The following is a 16,851-nucleotide window of genomic DNA, read 5'->3' as shown; positions in this document are numbered from 1 at the left end:
AGCACCAGGGGAAAGCTCTGGGGGAGGAAAGAGTAGCTGTTTTCATCTTTGTCAACTTCAGGTTGAATGATCCCTGGCCTGTATAATCAATACTATTTCTACCTAACTGATCTAGTCCTTTGAGAAGCTGATGGGATATAGCTCAAAGTTTATATTCTTCCTAACAATGTGGAATATGGTGACAACACTTGCCCCAAGAAATTATCTCCCACAAACAGCCGACTGATAAACAAACTTGGAGAATACAATCGACATATGCCACAGAGACATAAACGGAACATTAAATTGGAGCCAAGAGATCAGGGTTCAGGGCTAGTACTTTGTTGCGTGACCCCTGATCAAGTTTCTTAACTTCTACAAGATTCAGTGTTTCCTCTGTAAACCACAAATGACCCGCCTGATGCAAAGGGTTTTAGGAGTAAATGATCCCATGTGTCCAGGCACCTGGCACAGGGCATGCTCAACAAATGTCACTTCCCTTTCTCTTTCTCCGGCTTCCCTCCAGCCCTGAGTTTATGTGATTCTATGACTTAACAGGAATGGTCTAGAAAACTAAATGCCATAAGTCTATAATTTTCAAATGCTTAGGTAAGAAACAGATTGAGTATGCCCTAAATTCCATGACATAAAACTGCATGAAATAACTACTCTCGCTACACAAAATGGGACATAGTATTTTCTGTTCTGTTCTATTTCATGTTTAAAGATATGTTCATCACAAACCAATAAATTAATTTCATAATCTAATAATGGATCATGTCTTGCAGTTTAAAGAACATGGTGTAAGAGGCCCATTTTTCTATCACTGAAATCAGTACATAAATGGACCACAGAATGGAAAATGCAAAACGCACAACTAAATGAACTTCTCCCAAAACTGCAAGAAAGACATTTCAGCTTATGTTCATAAAAGACTTGGCTTCTTGCTCCCCTGGGCTGTGAAGAGTCATCTTATCTGATGATAAACTCATAGCACGTGGTTTGCTCTGGAAACACCAGTGTCCTGACAGCCCTCTACTTACTAGGCACTTATTTTAGTCCTCATGCAGGGTGAATGGCTCAGGGGGCTGGAGATGAGCAAGAGGGTAAGAGAGCCAAGGGTAGTTAAGGGTCTGCTCTTTGTACTTTTACCTAAAGAGTGGTAGTGAATGCCACAGACACACTTTGAGGGGAAGCCTCCGGGCTTACCCTGCTCTCTTGCACTCACCTGCTGTGCTCACACCAGACTGTATTCCTTTCCTTTGCTAAGCTGTCATGCTCACATGCTGTCAGGCCATTCTGCAAATGCCATTCCCAACTTCTGGAACATTCTCACCTGGCTCACTGCCACCGCCCTGAGCCATCACTTTTCCTGAGATATCTTCTCAGACACCCTAAATCTAGGTACTCCCATGTACATCCCCAGGACAGCACGTCCATATTCACTCTGCACTGATTTACTGAGGGCCTACTATGTGCCAGGCCCTGCGATAGCACCTGGGGATACAGCTATGGATGAAACACTAGCCCCGTTCTAGAGGAGGAAATAGATAAGAAATAAACAAATACGTAATATAGTTGCCCACCATCATATTATAAACTGACATATGGCAATATAAATACATGATGAAATTATCACACTTCATTATAATTTCCTCTTGACTTGTGTGCATCCCCCCTATGGATTACACGTACAATGTGTGGCTCTGAGCCTCATAACAAAAGCCTGATGAATTGAAGTACAGCCCTCAACCTTTTGGCTCTCTCCATTGTCCTGAGAATTTGTCTTGTTTTGATCGCATGTAAGAGATAATTTAACTTTTAATCTGCAAAGGGTCTGTTCCACATATTTAGAGTTATTAGCACTAACACCATGCTTCCTTGATTCTCGACAACGACTTATTTCTAAATCACGAGGTCCTTCCTGTAGGTGGAGGCAACCCTACTTAGAGGGACCTTTTATCTTTCAGGAGCCCTCCTGCCTATGGGTTCCCTAGTCCTTCAGGGGATGCCTGAATAGTAGTTCCTCCAGTGATTCTGCACTAGGGAAAGGTATACAAGCACAGGAGAGGGAGGAAAAACCAATAAAGTCAGGAGTAGCATCAGCCCATAGACCCCTGAATCTAGCATCAAGCAATTTTGCAAAAAGTTCATTGGTTACCACCTCACAACACATTAGGATGACCACTATCAACACAAACAAAAATCAGAAAATGCCAAGTGTTGGTGAAGATGTGGAGAACCCGAAACCTTTGTGCACTGTCGGTGGGGATGTGAAATGGTGTAGCCACCGTGGAAAACAGTATGATGTTTCCTCAAGAAATTAAACACAGAATTACCATTTACTCCAGTCAAAAGAATTGAAAGCAGAGACTTAAAGAGCTATTATACACCCATGTTCAAAGCATCTTTGTATGTAAACCAAAATGTGGAAGCAACCCGTGTCCATGAACAGATGAATGGATAAACAAAACAGGGTATATACACACAATGGAATATTCTTCAGCCCTTAGAAGGGAGGAAATTCTGACACATGCTACGACAGAGATGAATCTGAAGGACATGATGGTAAGTGAAATAAACAAGACACAAAAACACAAACACTCTATGATTCATTTCTCTGAGGGGCCTAGAGTAGTCAAATTCATAGAGACAAAAAGTAGAAGGGAGGTTTCCAGGGGCTTGAAGGAGGGAGAACAGGGAGTGTTAATGGGGACAGAGTTTCAGTTTTGCAGGATGAAAGAGCTCGGTGGACAGATGGAGGTGATGGTTGCACAACAGTTTGAATGTAATTAATGCCACTGAACTGTACATTTCAAAATGAGTAAGATGGTGAATTTTATGGTAAGTGTACAATTCTACCACAATTAAAAAAAAAAAAAAGAACTTGAACTGGTAGGTTGTCCAGATTTGTGTCAGAATCAGACAAACCTGACTCTAGCACATACCAGCTGTAAGAGCCAGGTGAGTGACACAACTTCCTTGAGCCTCAGTTTCTTCACCCATAAAATGAAAATGGTGATGACAATATCTAATTTATAAAAGCTTTGCGAAGATTAAATGAGATAGTAATGTTTGTCAAATGCAAAATTCTGAGTTTCATATCTGGTACATATAAGTACTAATGCATCAATGAAACCATGCTCTGTTGCTTTTGTTGGCTCTGATCATTATTATTAATCATCATTACTGCTAGCTTAACTCAGAAATTAACATCAACCTGAGGAAGTATGTCCCGCCAAAGTGAGTACCTTACAAATGTGCTAATTTAATCCCAGAGCAGAAATCTATGATTCTAGGCTGGGGCAAACTATTCCCTAATTTCTGAAGTCTTTGATTCTCACTTTGCCCCAAGGATATTTTTAGATGACAGAGCAATGTGAATTTGTGTATAAATGCTTGATGTGTTAAGATAATGAAGATATTTCCTTTACTGCAAGAAAAAACCTGATTCATCTTTCTGCCTCAATGTTTTTCTGAGTTTTCTCATGATTTCTTCTGTAACAAGTAGAATAGGTGTGAAAAGGCAAAATGAGATGCACTGCCGTTTGAAAATGAAACATTTGAAATTTTAACATGGACAGAAACAGAAAGAAGAAGTTAAATGTTATGTATGTCACCATAGACTACTTTCTCTACTTTCAATTACAGATTTGATTTGGAGCAACAAAATTATATAAATATAGCATCACACGATACATCTGTGTTCTCTGGGATTTTTCATCATATAACAATTTTATTTTAAACAACTTAGGAAAATTACTTCAAACAAAAGTTTGAACCCTATAAAAAGAAAATCACCTGAGATGAAATATACCCTTATTAACAGTCACACGCAATATTCTCAGGGGCAAACGACATAATCAGTAAGTCTAAAACATGAAATGCATTAAAAACCGGATGAACTGATTCTCATTCCTATTTTAAAAGAAGGCAAATGTCCTATCATTAAATCCTGCATTATAAGGGGATTTGAGGACTTTACTCCTGGATGCCAGTTACAGAGTTGCACTGTAAGCCCACACTCAAAAAATCCTGGACCCAGTCCACAGAGAATTTTAGATAACACATCAAGTTCATTATACAGAAGAATCGTGTGTTTCCCACAGGAGAAAAAGGGTATATTACAACCGAATGAGGGACCTTTATAGAAATGACAAAAGACAAATGCGCTATTCAAGGGAACCTCCAGTACCTGCTCTGAACAAGTGAAACTGAGGATTAGTGTTGAAAGGGATCTCTGAGATGATAAGAAGGACCAAGAGAAATGGCAACAGCAAAAGAGATTGCAGTTCCAGTGGCTCACCCATGTACATTCAAAGCAGACTCGATTAAGAGGGTTTCTGCCCTTGGAAGGTGGGCCCGGGAGGAGATCCGACAAAGAAGCTTGCCCAAGCAGCACTTGGCATTCTGAGCCACCACAGCACAAGACGGTGGCGGAAGTGAACATGACAAAGTGGAGGGTGGTGATAAGAGTCTTCCCTGGAACTTTACATTTTAAACGTTTACAAGAAAATCACAGGAGGCTGAAAACAAAGGCTGGTGATGCTGAACAGGTGACTCTTGAAATCAGAGATAAACGTTTAAGAGACAGAAGAAAAAAAAAACCCAAACCAAACAAAACAACTTAATTTAGTCTTAATCACTAACTGGGAGGAGTTTCACAGCTGAGGCTTTGAAGGTTTGAGAAGGTCTTCCTATGCGCAGGGTTTAAATATACATACGTTCAATCAGCAGAAGAAAGGGACTAACAAGATCAATCTGTGGCAGACACCTGCCTCAAACAATGGCACTGATCTCAGAGGGATTTTAAACAGCTGTGCATAAACTTCAACAGTAATTTGCAACCAAATTAGTAAACGTCACCCTCTTTCCCACTAGACACAGCATTTTTTAAAGAGATTAAGCATCCGCAGTAAGCCTGCCATTTTACAAGTTGCCCAAGACAAGTTAGGAAACAAATGAAGATGGTGATTCTCAAGGCTGGGGTGTGGGGTGGACCCAGGAGCTGAGGAGCAGGGCTCCTGTGCCAAACAGACCTGCCAGGGAAGGGGCCATGGTGGTGATGGCTTCTACAGAGGTGCAAGGGGAGCATGGAGAGAACCAGTGCAGCTGCGGCCAGACTCGTGCTGGGGTGGGCACCTGGCACTGGCAGGACCACACCCTCCCGGGGCGCTGCACCCTCACCACGGACAGCCGGACAGCCGGGGGAGAGCAGTGAGTTCTCGATTCTCCCTCCACGTCACCACCCTGCCTCGTCAGCTTGTGCCATGACTGCATCACCTTTTCTTAGCGCCACTTTGAGCAGGACAACCCCAAAGTTCAAGGCAGCTCCATGGCACGCTCCTGGCAGAAAGAATCAGTCTCCAGTAGGGCCAGCCTTTGGGGTTCTCTTCATTCATGACTACAGGGAGTGCCCCAGCCTTTGGCGTGAACAGTCCCTTTCACACTGATAACTGGGGCTCTTAAAATGTCAATGAAATACAGATATTTAACTCTACTTTCTTAACACGTGGCCCCGAATGCTGATACCCAAACAGGCTCACTTGAGGTTACAGGACTGAGCACCAGACTTTTTATTTTTTTTTTCTTTCCTGTATCTATCACAGAGCCGCCTCACCCAACCCCAGGCCCTTGAAAAGAAACTTGAGTTTGTTTAGAAGTGAGTCTTGGCAACCTTGTCTGCTGCTCTCGCAAACTCCAAGAAAACAAGTTATTCTCTCCTGTGGACAGGTCACCATCTGCATCAACCACCTCTCCTTCAAATGTTTGCCAAGGATATAAAACTTTCCACCTTCTTCCCTCCCTCCCACCCCAATCAGTGCAGGTAAGGGGGAAAAAGCGAGAAGGAAGAGAAGGCGCCACCAGCCCCAGCCCCAGCCCCAGCCCCAGCCCCAGCCCCAGCCCCAGCCCCAGCCCCAGCCCCGGTGGCGTCCACACGGCCAGGGGCCGTAGCATCCCGCGCCACCCGCAGGCAAGAAACCACGGGAAGCGAGTGGCCGAAGTTCGCTGCGCTCTAGTCGCTCTGCGGCTTGGCAGTCAGCCCGCGCCCCCCGCCCCGGAACGTCTCAAAGCGGGAGCCGGCCGGGCCTCCCCCCCTCTTCGCCGGGCCGCGCTCCCGGCCCCGCGCAGACCCCCCTGCCCTCCCCTGGCCGGCGACGCGGCGCCCAGGCGCCTACCTGCAGGCGGGGCGGCCGGGGTCCCAGCGCGCTGCTGCTCGGCGGCCGCGCGGGCACTGGCGGGGCCCGGCGCCGGCCAGGGGGCGCTCGTCACCCCGCCGCCCGAGCGCCCGAGCGGGCTCCACGGACGCCCGCCCCGGAGCCCGCGCCCCGCGCCGCGTCCCCTCCCACCGCGGCCGCGCTCCTCCCCGGCGCTGCCCGCCCGGCTGCCGCTCGGCCCCGGGGAGGACCCGCCGCGCGCCCCCGCCGCCGGGAGGCCGAAGGTCGCCGGAAGGGGCGCCGCGCACCAGCCGCGGGCCGAGCGCGCGGGGATTCTGCGCCTCACCAAACTGAAAATCGAAAACGATCCTTCCAAAGCGAAGGATCAAGGGCGTTCGGTAAAAAGAACTTCGTCGGTTTTGCCTTGTTTTTACGCTAGAAAGGGCTCAACATTGTTCTGAAGTTTTCTTTTGAAGTGACCTACGCGAGGAGATTTGGGTGGATCATCTTTCCTAGGTTGAGCCCTACCTACGATTTTATTTTTTTCCGTTTTTGCACACGGTGGGTCTTATGTATAATTTCCAAAGTTGCATGGCTTTAAATTTGACAGCCCTTGAAACTGCAACGTAATGTCCTCACAGTGCGTTTGTCATTTGAAGACTTGTACACCTTGTTGTTGGTGATGCTAATGGTAATCATGATGAGGATAATTGGTAATCGTGATGAGGATAATCGGGGTGGTTTTTCCTATACTCCGTAGAGTTAATTTTTCATTCAGGTTAGAAAACTGTATGTCTGGTTACCGATATTATTACAGAGCTATTCTCTCTCAATTATGACACACATGATTAAAATGTACTTGGTTCAAGTACATTTGCGGCTATCATGTGCTAAGACCAGATAAGTCTGCGAAATAATTTCTTTTCTGAGAGAGAAAGATTTAAAAGGTATAAAAGAGCAAAACCTTGGCTTAGTAGGCTTCTGATCATGGCTGTATAGAGTGTCAGCTGAAAAGGTCCTTTTACTACAGCTAATTCCAAACTTTCAGTCTAGAGATGAAAAATGTAGACCCAGAAGGTTTTGGTGACTTGAGCAATTCGCACTGCCACTTTGTGGCAAGCCTGTGCTGGGAAGCCAGATATGGTGACTCTTACCCCTAAGCTATATGAATTTAGCAAAACAAACACATACACCTTTTAAGGATAAACATGTAACCCCTGAAAACTAGCCCCTCTCCTACACTTGTTAACATCTAACAGCATTGAATTGACCCTCAGGCAGAATCAACCAGCACAAAGGCTGCCACCTCTTGGAAATTCTAGCCCGGAGGTATGAGGATGGACGGAACCTCGGATGTGCTGCTCACCAGGGCATCATGAGAGCCTGGCCCATAGTAGGCACTTGCTGTATACTTGTTATCGAAATTTGGTGGCAAAAGGTAGGGATGGCTGGGAACAAGATGGCAGAGCTGGGGCAGAATTAGCCCCACTGAGAAGTCCAGCTTCTCTCTCCAGACTGCAAAAGAGAGACCTCCTAGTTCAAAATGCCTTCCTCCTGGTTCTTCTCCAGCCGTCCTTAAACGGAGCCTATTACATCAAGAAGAGATGGCCGACTGCCAAGGCTGCAGTGCCCAAAAGATAGTGAACCCACTGGTTCCCCTGCTGGGGTTTTCATTGACCATCCGAGAAACAGGTTATGGACCTATAGAAGTTCAAGGGGGATCCATATGTCCTTTTAATGGAGTCTATAGTCAGTGGCTTTAAAGAAGTTCCAAATAATGATGATCATGTCCTGAGAACCTGTGTACCAAGCAATGTGATGAATAAAGTACCAGAACCAGGATTCAAGCTCGGGTCCGTGTGAAGCAGCCCCCTCAAGCACCGTTGAATATTGTCTTCATTCTGCAGCCAATTCCTCTGTTTTCTGCTGGGCTTTCCTTTGGACGACTGGTCTCTGGGGCCGCATGCCACTCTACTGTTCTGTAACCACGTAGTCTTACAATTGGAACCCCGTTAGTCTAAAGACTGAATCTTTTAAAACAATATTCACCATATGTCTAGGAAGAGGTTTTTGCTTTTTGTGGGTGTTTGTTTATTTGTCTTGAATCCCACCTAAAAGAAAAAAATCCGTATCTGTTCTTGTTACATGCTAGGTGTCAGGGATAGTGGCAGATCTTTTTGATGCCAGCGTCCTGTGTGGCTAGCCTCCTCCTTCCCCAGGCTACAAGGTATTTCTGTTTTATATCAGACATTGTCTCATTGTTTTATAAACACAGCTGCCCCTCAGAAGTTCTCCACACCTTTGTTTCCTGGAAGAGGAAATGGCCTTTCCTGGAGGGGGACTACATGTGGGTGGGGAGGTTCCACTCATTACATGAAACACACTCAAACTTCCGGTTGTGTACTTCTTTTCCCCCTCAGATTCTGCCCTAAAGTTTCCTGGAATGATGCTGAATGCACACTGTGGTACAGCAGCTTCAGTCCCCCTTAGCCGGAACAGGCATGATTCCTGCTTTGGATCCAGAGCTAAGAAATAAACGACTTCAAGAGTCTTGCCTCTGGAGAGATCACAGTCCGTCTTCCTTCAACTGGGAATTTGCAAAAGGCAGCCTGAGACATCACCTTGCTTTTATTCTGGACCTAGTTGGCGATTATCCTCTGGCTCCAGAAGAGACCACATCTTGAACCTGTGAGGGTCACCTTCCATAAAGGATTTAGGAAAGAAATTGAAGAGATGATGTTCTTATTATGAGCCTCAAATCGGAAGAAGATGGTATTTGGGGAGAAGCAGGACATGCCAAACAGACGATTTGAGCAAAGGATTATTTCACAAGGACACTTCTGTCTCTGCAGTAAGTCACCACTCAGAGGGAAACCAGTTTGGACAATTTCATAAGTTGGCTACCCAGCTGTCAGTCTCCCAAAGGCCTCACAGAGATTGTTTTTAAAGGGGTCAGTCTGAGTTCCCCGAAGAATTGGCATGGAATTAGAAGACAATGATCTGCCCTAACCAAAGACCTGAGAAACATGTGGAGTCTAGTGTAAATTTAGTCACAAAGTGTCAAAATTATTCTAGGAGCTTTAGGTGAAAGTGACAGAGGCACAGAAGAAAAACAGGTATTTTAAATTCACAGCTTGGACAAGGGAAAGGGAGTTTTTTTTTTTTTTTTCCTATTCGATCTAATTTTATGCATTCAAATGGAAAAAAGGATAATTAGAAGTTAGAAATTTTTGTTGCAAGAAGAGAGCTCTCAACACGGAAGCCAAAACCTGCCCTCCCCGGAGGGAGGGAATAAACCTTGATTTCTATTGGTAATAAGAGTGATAGCATCTTCCAAACCATGAGGGGGAATGGTGAATACTGATTTTATCCCGAGGTAAAAAAGTCACAATATTCATAATGTGATGTTTTTGAAAGTTCCATTGTTATGTATGCTTAGTAATGTTAAGCTAGTTTTAAAAAAATCTCAGTCAAGTTATGGGAGGTAGGTATTATATCTTCGTTTAAGAAAAGGCATGAGTAACCTCCTAGTGGCTAATATTTATTGTGCATTTATGTCATGCGCCAAGGCATGATGTGGAATGCTTTAATTATTTTATTTGATTGTTACAATGAATCCCCCGAGACGGGGAACATCCTCTTCATTTTACAGATGTGACAGCTGAGCCTTAGAGATCAAACAGATGACTTGCCAGTCTCACTGAGCCAGTAAGTAATGGGGTATGGCTTGACTCCTAGTCAGTTGAGCCTCAAATTCATGACTTTTGCCATTATATACACAGAAGCAAGACAAGATCTGAAATTATAGCCTGACTCTTGAAACGGTAAAGGAATTGTGTATGGTTACAGATGTCCTAATTAACATGGTATTCTGAAAAGAGTTAACCGATGTATACATGGCCAATGTATAAATTACAATGTATCAAAATGCTCTCTTAACAAGGCAGCCATAGAAAATAAAGCAGAATTCAATCTTTAATGATGTAGAACATTTAGAGGTCATTTTTTTTTCTTGAACATCAACTATTATTACATTACAAAAGAATGAAGTTGAGCATGATAGTGTCTCCTCTCCTCCCCCACCCCATTTTTTTTTTTTAAAGATAGAGGAGTTATAAAAACACTATATTGCTCTCTTCTCTTAGTTGTGGCTTCTGAAATCCTATAGCACTGATTTTTTTTTTTTGTCATCACTGACAACAAAGAGACTCTAATTGTAACATAAGTATCTGAATCAGATAGCAAATTGTAACATTTTCAATGTTGTTATAGCAGAGATACAAGTTAACACAACAAACTTTTGGTGCATTTGTGAGGTCAAAGGGTAGAAATCAGGGAGAAAGGAAAGGTCCAGTATTTCTAAGGACCCACAGATACAGTTCTGGATTGGGTGAGTCCAAGGATATCAGCATAATGAGTATGGCCCAAATGCATATAAAATTTTGTCTGAAACTAGAGAGGTATTGATTAGATAGAGTCATCTATACAGACCCCTGTTTGTGATTCTCTTCCACTGAAAAGCAAAAGCAACCTGAAAGTCCAAAAGACTGAACATTTGATGAGAAATTCTCCCCAGGGAGGACTAATAAATCTGAGAACTAATCTGTAAATCCCAGAGGAAGAAATCAAGATGAAACCTGTCATATTTGTGAATTTGATTATTACAATTTGACATAATGCAGTTGCCTGGGATTTTAAAATCTATTAGTGAAGGCACATTACTTTAGAGTAAGCCACTTTATTCTCTCAATCCCCTTTTTTTAAAAAAAAAAGCAAACACCACATCTGCCCCTCACTACTCTCCTCTTCATTCACAGCCTCAAACACACCATTTATGGTTTTATCTTGACCACACACACACACACACACACACACACACACAGAATTTATGTTGGACTATGTGGGATAGTCTGTCAAGTTTCTTCCAGCTTTAAAATTCTGAAAATAAATGCCAATTAAAAGAAAGTTCTGATTGTCAGTGATGGGGAATGTAATATAATTTGCTTCTAGTACTCATTGCTGTTTAAATATATTCACCGGAGGGGCGCCTGGGTGGCTCAGTAGGTTGGGTGTCTGCCTTCAGCTCAGGTCATGATCCCGGGGTCCTGGGATCGAGTCCCTCATTGGGCTCCTTGTTCGGCAGGGAGCCTGCTTCTCCCTCTCCCTCTCTTAAAAAAAAAAAAATAAATAAATATATTCACTGGAATAAAAAAAATCAAATACTGTCAAGGAGTCATACACTGATAGCACAGGAAACACAGAAAATCTTTACTTTCTTCTTTGTGTACAGCTTTCCTCCCTACACCAGAGTCTCAACCATTCACTTTAAAGGACAGATTTTGTGGAACAAAAATATAAGTAATTTTTTTTTCTCACTAGTCAGAACAGTGGCCTAATGAGGCTAAATTGACCGTATTTAGCTGCTGTGTGAGTCAGTTAGATGTGCTCTGTTGCACTTCATCCTGCAACCCAACTATCTTACCCCTGAAGCGTTTGTTTTTAACCCCAAATGGCAACCTTCGAGACTGATTATTTTTTTAAACTTATATTGGCTCATAAGTTGTAAGTAGATCCAAACTGACATCTTCTTCTTCTTTTTCTTTTTTTCTGCTTATTACTCGACGGAGTCAGCAAACAAAAGAAGTAAAGCACTGCATTTGGGCTTCAACATATCTTGTGGAGAGTAGACGTTTTAACTCAGTTTTGCACATTAAACACACACACTCAATTGCCCAGTACTTGAATAAATGTATTCTGATGATTAAAGAAAAACCTGTGAGCTTTAAGTAATCATATCAATAGCTTTTATTTTATTTGTACACTTATACAACATTTAAAATGATGAAAAACTAATGTTTTCACACCTCCTATTTGAACTTGATGGAGATATGCTCAAGAACCAAAGCTAAATGTATAGAATCACTATGTTGTGCACCCCAAATTGATGTGGCATTCATTGTATGTCGACTATATTCCAATAATAAATTTTTTAAAAAAATCAAAGACGTAGTATCTTAGATTAGAAGATAATGCTTATTTTTCTAAATAGACCACAAGTGTCATACATTATTTCAAAAATTCTGTCGTCTGTTTGTTTTAAAATTAATCAAAGGGGAGATATTCATATTACATCCTGCAGATTTCATAGGGAGAATTGAGTAGACAAGACCTCTAAAGTACTTTGATCCCTAGAAAACCCTAAGAAGAGAATGCCGTACTTTGAGTGATCAGCTACCATTTGTAGAGCATTTGTACCATGGTATTTTAATAAATCATCTGGTTAAACCATGATAACAATCCCATAATATGGGTGTTGTTATTCACACTTCACAGATGAGAACATTGAAGTTCAGAGAGGATAAGTAACTTATCCAGTACCACACAGCAAGAGTGTCAGAGCCAGAATCAGAACCCAGGTGGGCTCATTTGGACCCACTAAACTGTGTCTGGAGAATTCTGGCCATCATCTACAAAGGCTAAAAATGGGAGTCATATTCCGCAAGCAGATTTTGAAAAATACCATTTACTATTTTTCCTATGATAAAAGTTACACGGTTACTTGTATGCACACACACATACACACACACACATCTAGAAATTAGAGAAAGGTAAAAACAGAAACAAGATTGCTCAAAATTCCCCAATCCAAGGCAATGAACACTGTGTTTTTCCTTACAATCTTTTAACTATATGTAATTTGGGGAATTATTTTCTTTTAAAAATAAATTTTACTTGTTGCCTGATTGTAAAGTAATGAATATTCATCATAGAAAATTGGAAAAATATAAACATGTGTATAAAAGAAACTTTAATTCCCTCAAAAGCTCAAAATATAAAGATAACTATTATTTCTTTGGTCTTCTATTCTCGTCATGGCTGAGAGCACAAGTCTTGAGACACAAGCTAAAACTACCTACATTATATGTGTCATTTACAGTCCACGAGATCTTTTTAATTGTTTGATTTTTACTTGATTCACTGATGTTTTATTTGTCAAGGAATTACAAATACAATTTTTAGGCAGATGATTGCAATGCTTTGGTTGCTCCAAATAAGACTAGCTACTTTGCTTTTTACTAAATGACACAAATTATGCCCCCCTACACAAAATACCTTCACGAATGAACAATGCCACTCTTTAAATCAGCCCTTATAACTTTACAGAATGGCTTATTTTTTTTTCTTCAAATGTAACTTGCTTTAAGCAGTGTCCTCTTCACAGTGAAAGAAAACAACCAACTCCCTGTTTACTAGTTGGATCATGCACTTCTAGCTAGAGGAAAAAGCTTTTGGTCAGGCGAAAGCAACTGAATCTGACTGCCAGATTAAGTAAATAAGTTTAGGTGTTACATAAATCTGGGAGGGCTGCAGAAATGTGGATTAATTTAAATCACACTGAGAAAGTTTGTCTCCAGGCAAAAGACAAGAAAGCTGTTGCTTGAGAACTTTCATGTCTTGTGACTTGACCTGCCAAGGGAACTTAAAAAGACTTAAAAACTTAAGACCTTAAAAAGGCTTCTGGGTGAAACATAGCAAGGTGCAGACAATTCTAGCTGCTAGATGTTATTACCCAGCTTCTACTTTTCCTAAGAACCTAGTAAGAACCTCACTAAAGAAACCAAACAAGAAATCAACTGGAAGTGTTTAGACATAGGTTCTTGAGGTTACTGTGGTCTTTTGCATGTTCCATAGAGTGTCAAAGAACTTAAAAGAATTAAAAAACAAACTATTGTATGTGTATTTGTTTTTCCAAGCCTCTCTATATTTACTTACTTACTTTTGTAGATTTACACTCTTTTCCTTACAATTTCATTTGGACAGAATGGAGACCTCTTCCATGGTTCTAAACTTAAATTCTTCCTCTTATTTCTTAGCTAAAAAAGAAAATTCCAAAAATTCCACCATCTATTTTGTGACTCCCTGGACATAGTGAGTCCATTATGTACATTATGGAGAGGCTGTGGAGAAAGTGGAGTCCTCATGCAAATTAGCACCACTTTGGGAAACTGCTTGGCAGTATCTACTGAAGCTGAGTATATGCATATCCCATGATCCAGGCATTCTAGGAACACACAACCCACAGAAATGTATACACATATGCACTAAAAGATGGGTACAACATTTTCATTTCAGCAGTATTTATAATCACCTCACACTGGATATGGCTCAAGCATCCATCCACGGTAAAATGCATAATTAAACTGTGATATGTCAATCAATGGGCACAATGCAGTGATGAAAATTAACACACTAGGGCCACGGCATGAACAAATCTCGTAATCATAACATTGAGTGAAAGAAGCCTGGTCTAAAAGACACTGTATGATTTCATCTACATAAAGTTCAAAAATGGGTAATACATATTTATGCTATGAGAAGTCAGGATAGTAGTTTTTACACTAGGGGATGTGGGTGGTGTAGTGTCTGGGAAGGGGTGAGGATGGTTTATGCTGTGTTGGTGATATTTTGATCACTTGATACAAGAAGTGGTTTACATAGATATGTTCACTTTGTAAAAATCCATCTGGCTGCATTTTTGTGGCTTCTGTACTTTCCTGGCTGTATCAACCCCAATAAAAAGGTTATTTGAAAGAGACTAGAAATAACAAGTGTTGGCAAGGATGTAGAGAAAGGGAAAGAACCCTCATGTCCTGTTGGTGGAATGTAATTTCCCATAGGGGTGCAGCCCCTATGGGAAATAGAATGGCGGTTTCTCTAACAATTATATAAAGAACGACCATATGATTCAGCAATTTAATATCTGGGTATTTATCCAAAGAAAACAAAAACACTATTTCAAAAAGGTGCCCGCACCCCATGTTCACTGCAGCATTATTTATAATAGCCAAGATATGGATGCAACCTGTGTCCGTCAGTGGATGAATGGATAAAGAAAATGTCATATATATAAATGGAATATTATTTAGCCATTAAAAAAAAGAAAGAATGAAATCTTGCCACTTGCAACAACATGGATGGACCTCAAGGGCATGACGCTTAGGGAAATAAGTCAGACGGAAAGACAAATTACATTACCATATGATCTCTCTTGTATACAGGATCTAAAACAAATAAAAGAAAGACTAAGCTCATAGATAACAGGGAGCAGATCTGTGGTTACCCGAGGTGGGAGATGGGTGTTGGAGAGGTGGGGGGACTGTTCTGTGTTTGTTTGTTTTAGTTGAAATAGATTGAGTTTTTTTAAAAGGTTATTTGAAAACAGAACGCAGTATTATCATATTCATAAAGCCCTTTCTGTATAGGCAGAAACAGGGTTCCTGGTGTCCCAGGCAATGGAGAGCTGATTAATTCAGTGAGTGCGACAGTGAGTGCGGATCTATCAGTTCTCGCCCTCTCTCTGCCTCTTTGTGATTCTCTCTCTCTCTCTCTCTGTCTCTGTCTCCCTGCTTCTCTCTCTCTATTTCTTGCTGTTTCTCTGTTTCTGTCTCTGTTTCTCTATCTTCCTCTCTCTTTGTGCCCTTTAGGAAGCCAACAAATTAAGTTTAATGACAGTGTGGCCCCAAATCATTAATACTTACTGAGTTCTTTTTTTCTTGCTTAATGAGTGGAGGAGTTAGACAAGATGGTGTTTCTAGTCTTTTGGACCCCCCCCCTTGCTTTAATTCTAGGCTCCTCCTCTTCCCCATCTCTTGTTTTCACGGTGATCTCTCTCTTTCTCTCTCTGAAATCCTATGACACATCCTGCTGAGTGGCATCCCATTGACAACCCCTCTGTATGGGTTTATGCTGCGTCCCTGGATCCCTTCCGCCAGGCCTTGTACAGCGCAGGCAATACAAAATATTTGTTCTGTTAAAGGCAAAAACCCAGGGGCGCCTGGGTGGCTCAGTTGGTTAAACCGCTGCCCTCAGCTCAGGTCATGATCCCAGGGTCCTGGGATCGAGCCCCACATCGGGCTCCCTGCTCCGCAGGAAGCCTGCTTCTCCCTCTGCCTGCCGCTCCCCTTGCTTGTGCTCTCTCCCTCTCTCTCTCTCTCTCTCTCTCGCTATCTCTCTCTGTGTGTCAAATAAATAAATAAAATCTTAAAAAAAATAAGAAACATAAAGGCAAAAACCCAGTAAAGAAAAGTTTAATTTCCTCATTATAATCAGTGGGTAAATGCCTCAAAAATTTAAAAAAAGACAAAATATTTTCAACTTGGATGAGAGGCAGTTCATGCCAATTTCTAAATGTGATCCAATCAAGAATACAAAGTATAAATGGGAGTAATTATGACCACTTAACATGAAGCTAGCATGTTTGTGAGATTAAAGTATCATGAAGTAACAGCCATAAAATATAAACAAGGGCAATAAAGAATCATCTGGAAAAGTTTTACTTGAATTAATGAGAGATAAGGTTTACATGATAGAAAATAGGATTGATAAAGGATATTAAGAAGGAAGGTTGGCTGATAAGAATTTGCTTAACAACGAATCATGGAACACTACATCAAAAACTAATGATGTAATGTATGGTGATTAGCATAACATAATAAAATAAAAAAAAGAAAAGAATTTGTCTGCTTGTCTTCTGAACTGTTCAATTGTACTTCATTGTACTTCTTTACTTAAGGAGCTAAAAATATTTCCAAAGAAAAGTTGCTACATGGCAGAAAGACAAACTTCTATTAGCTTGATATAAATTACCTTTTGAGAACACTCACTTTCCTTTGTTATTGTTTTTCAAATATTTGCTCATGAAGAAGCGATTTGA

General features: G+C 41.5%; 1 protein-coding gene and 1 long non-coding RNA gene across 2 annotated transcripts in view; one reads left to right on the top strand and one right to left on the bottom strand.

Moving 5' to 3' along the window:
• Positions 1-4,414, bottom strand: part of PRKCQ (protein kinase C theta) — a 175,753-nt gene extending 171,339 nt beyond the window's left edge. The window contains exon 1 of the mRNA XM_028114615.2: positions 4,286-4,414. The gene's annotated coding sequence lies outside the window, so the exon portion shown is untranslated. The remainder of the gene's footprint in view (positions 1-4,285) is intronic.
• A 1,977-nt stretch (positions 4,415-6,391) lies between these two features.
• Positions 6,392-12,140, top strand: LOC148163672 (uncharacterized). Its single transcript, XR_015768802.1, has 2 exons — positions 6,392-8,364; positions 8,558-12,140. It is a non-coding gene; the product is annotated as an uncharacterized LOC148163672 (long non-coding RNA).
• The last annotated feature ends 4,711 nt before the right edge of the window (positions 12,141-16,851 follow it).

Source organism: Eumetopias jubatus, unplaced genomic scaffold (genome assembly GCF_037043125.1).
Source record: "Eumetopias jubatus isolate StellerSeaLion01/CBP00866 unplaced genomic scaffold, mEumJub1_p1.0 scaffold_8, whole genome shotgun sequence".
NCBI classification, from domain to species: domain Eukaryota; kingdom Metazoa; phylum Chordata; class Mammalia; order Carnivora; family Otariidae; genus Eumetopias; species Eumetopias jubatus.
Note: the sequence above shows the minus strand (reverse complement) of the source record. Positions and strands in the feature narration are given on the sequence as shown.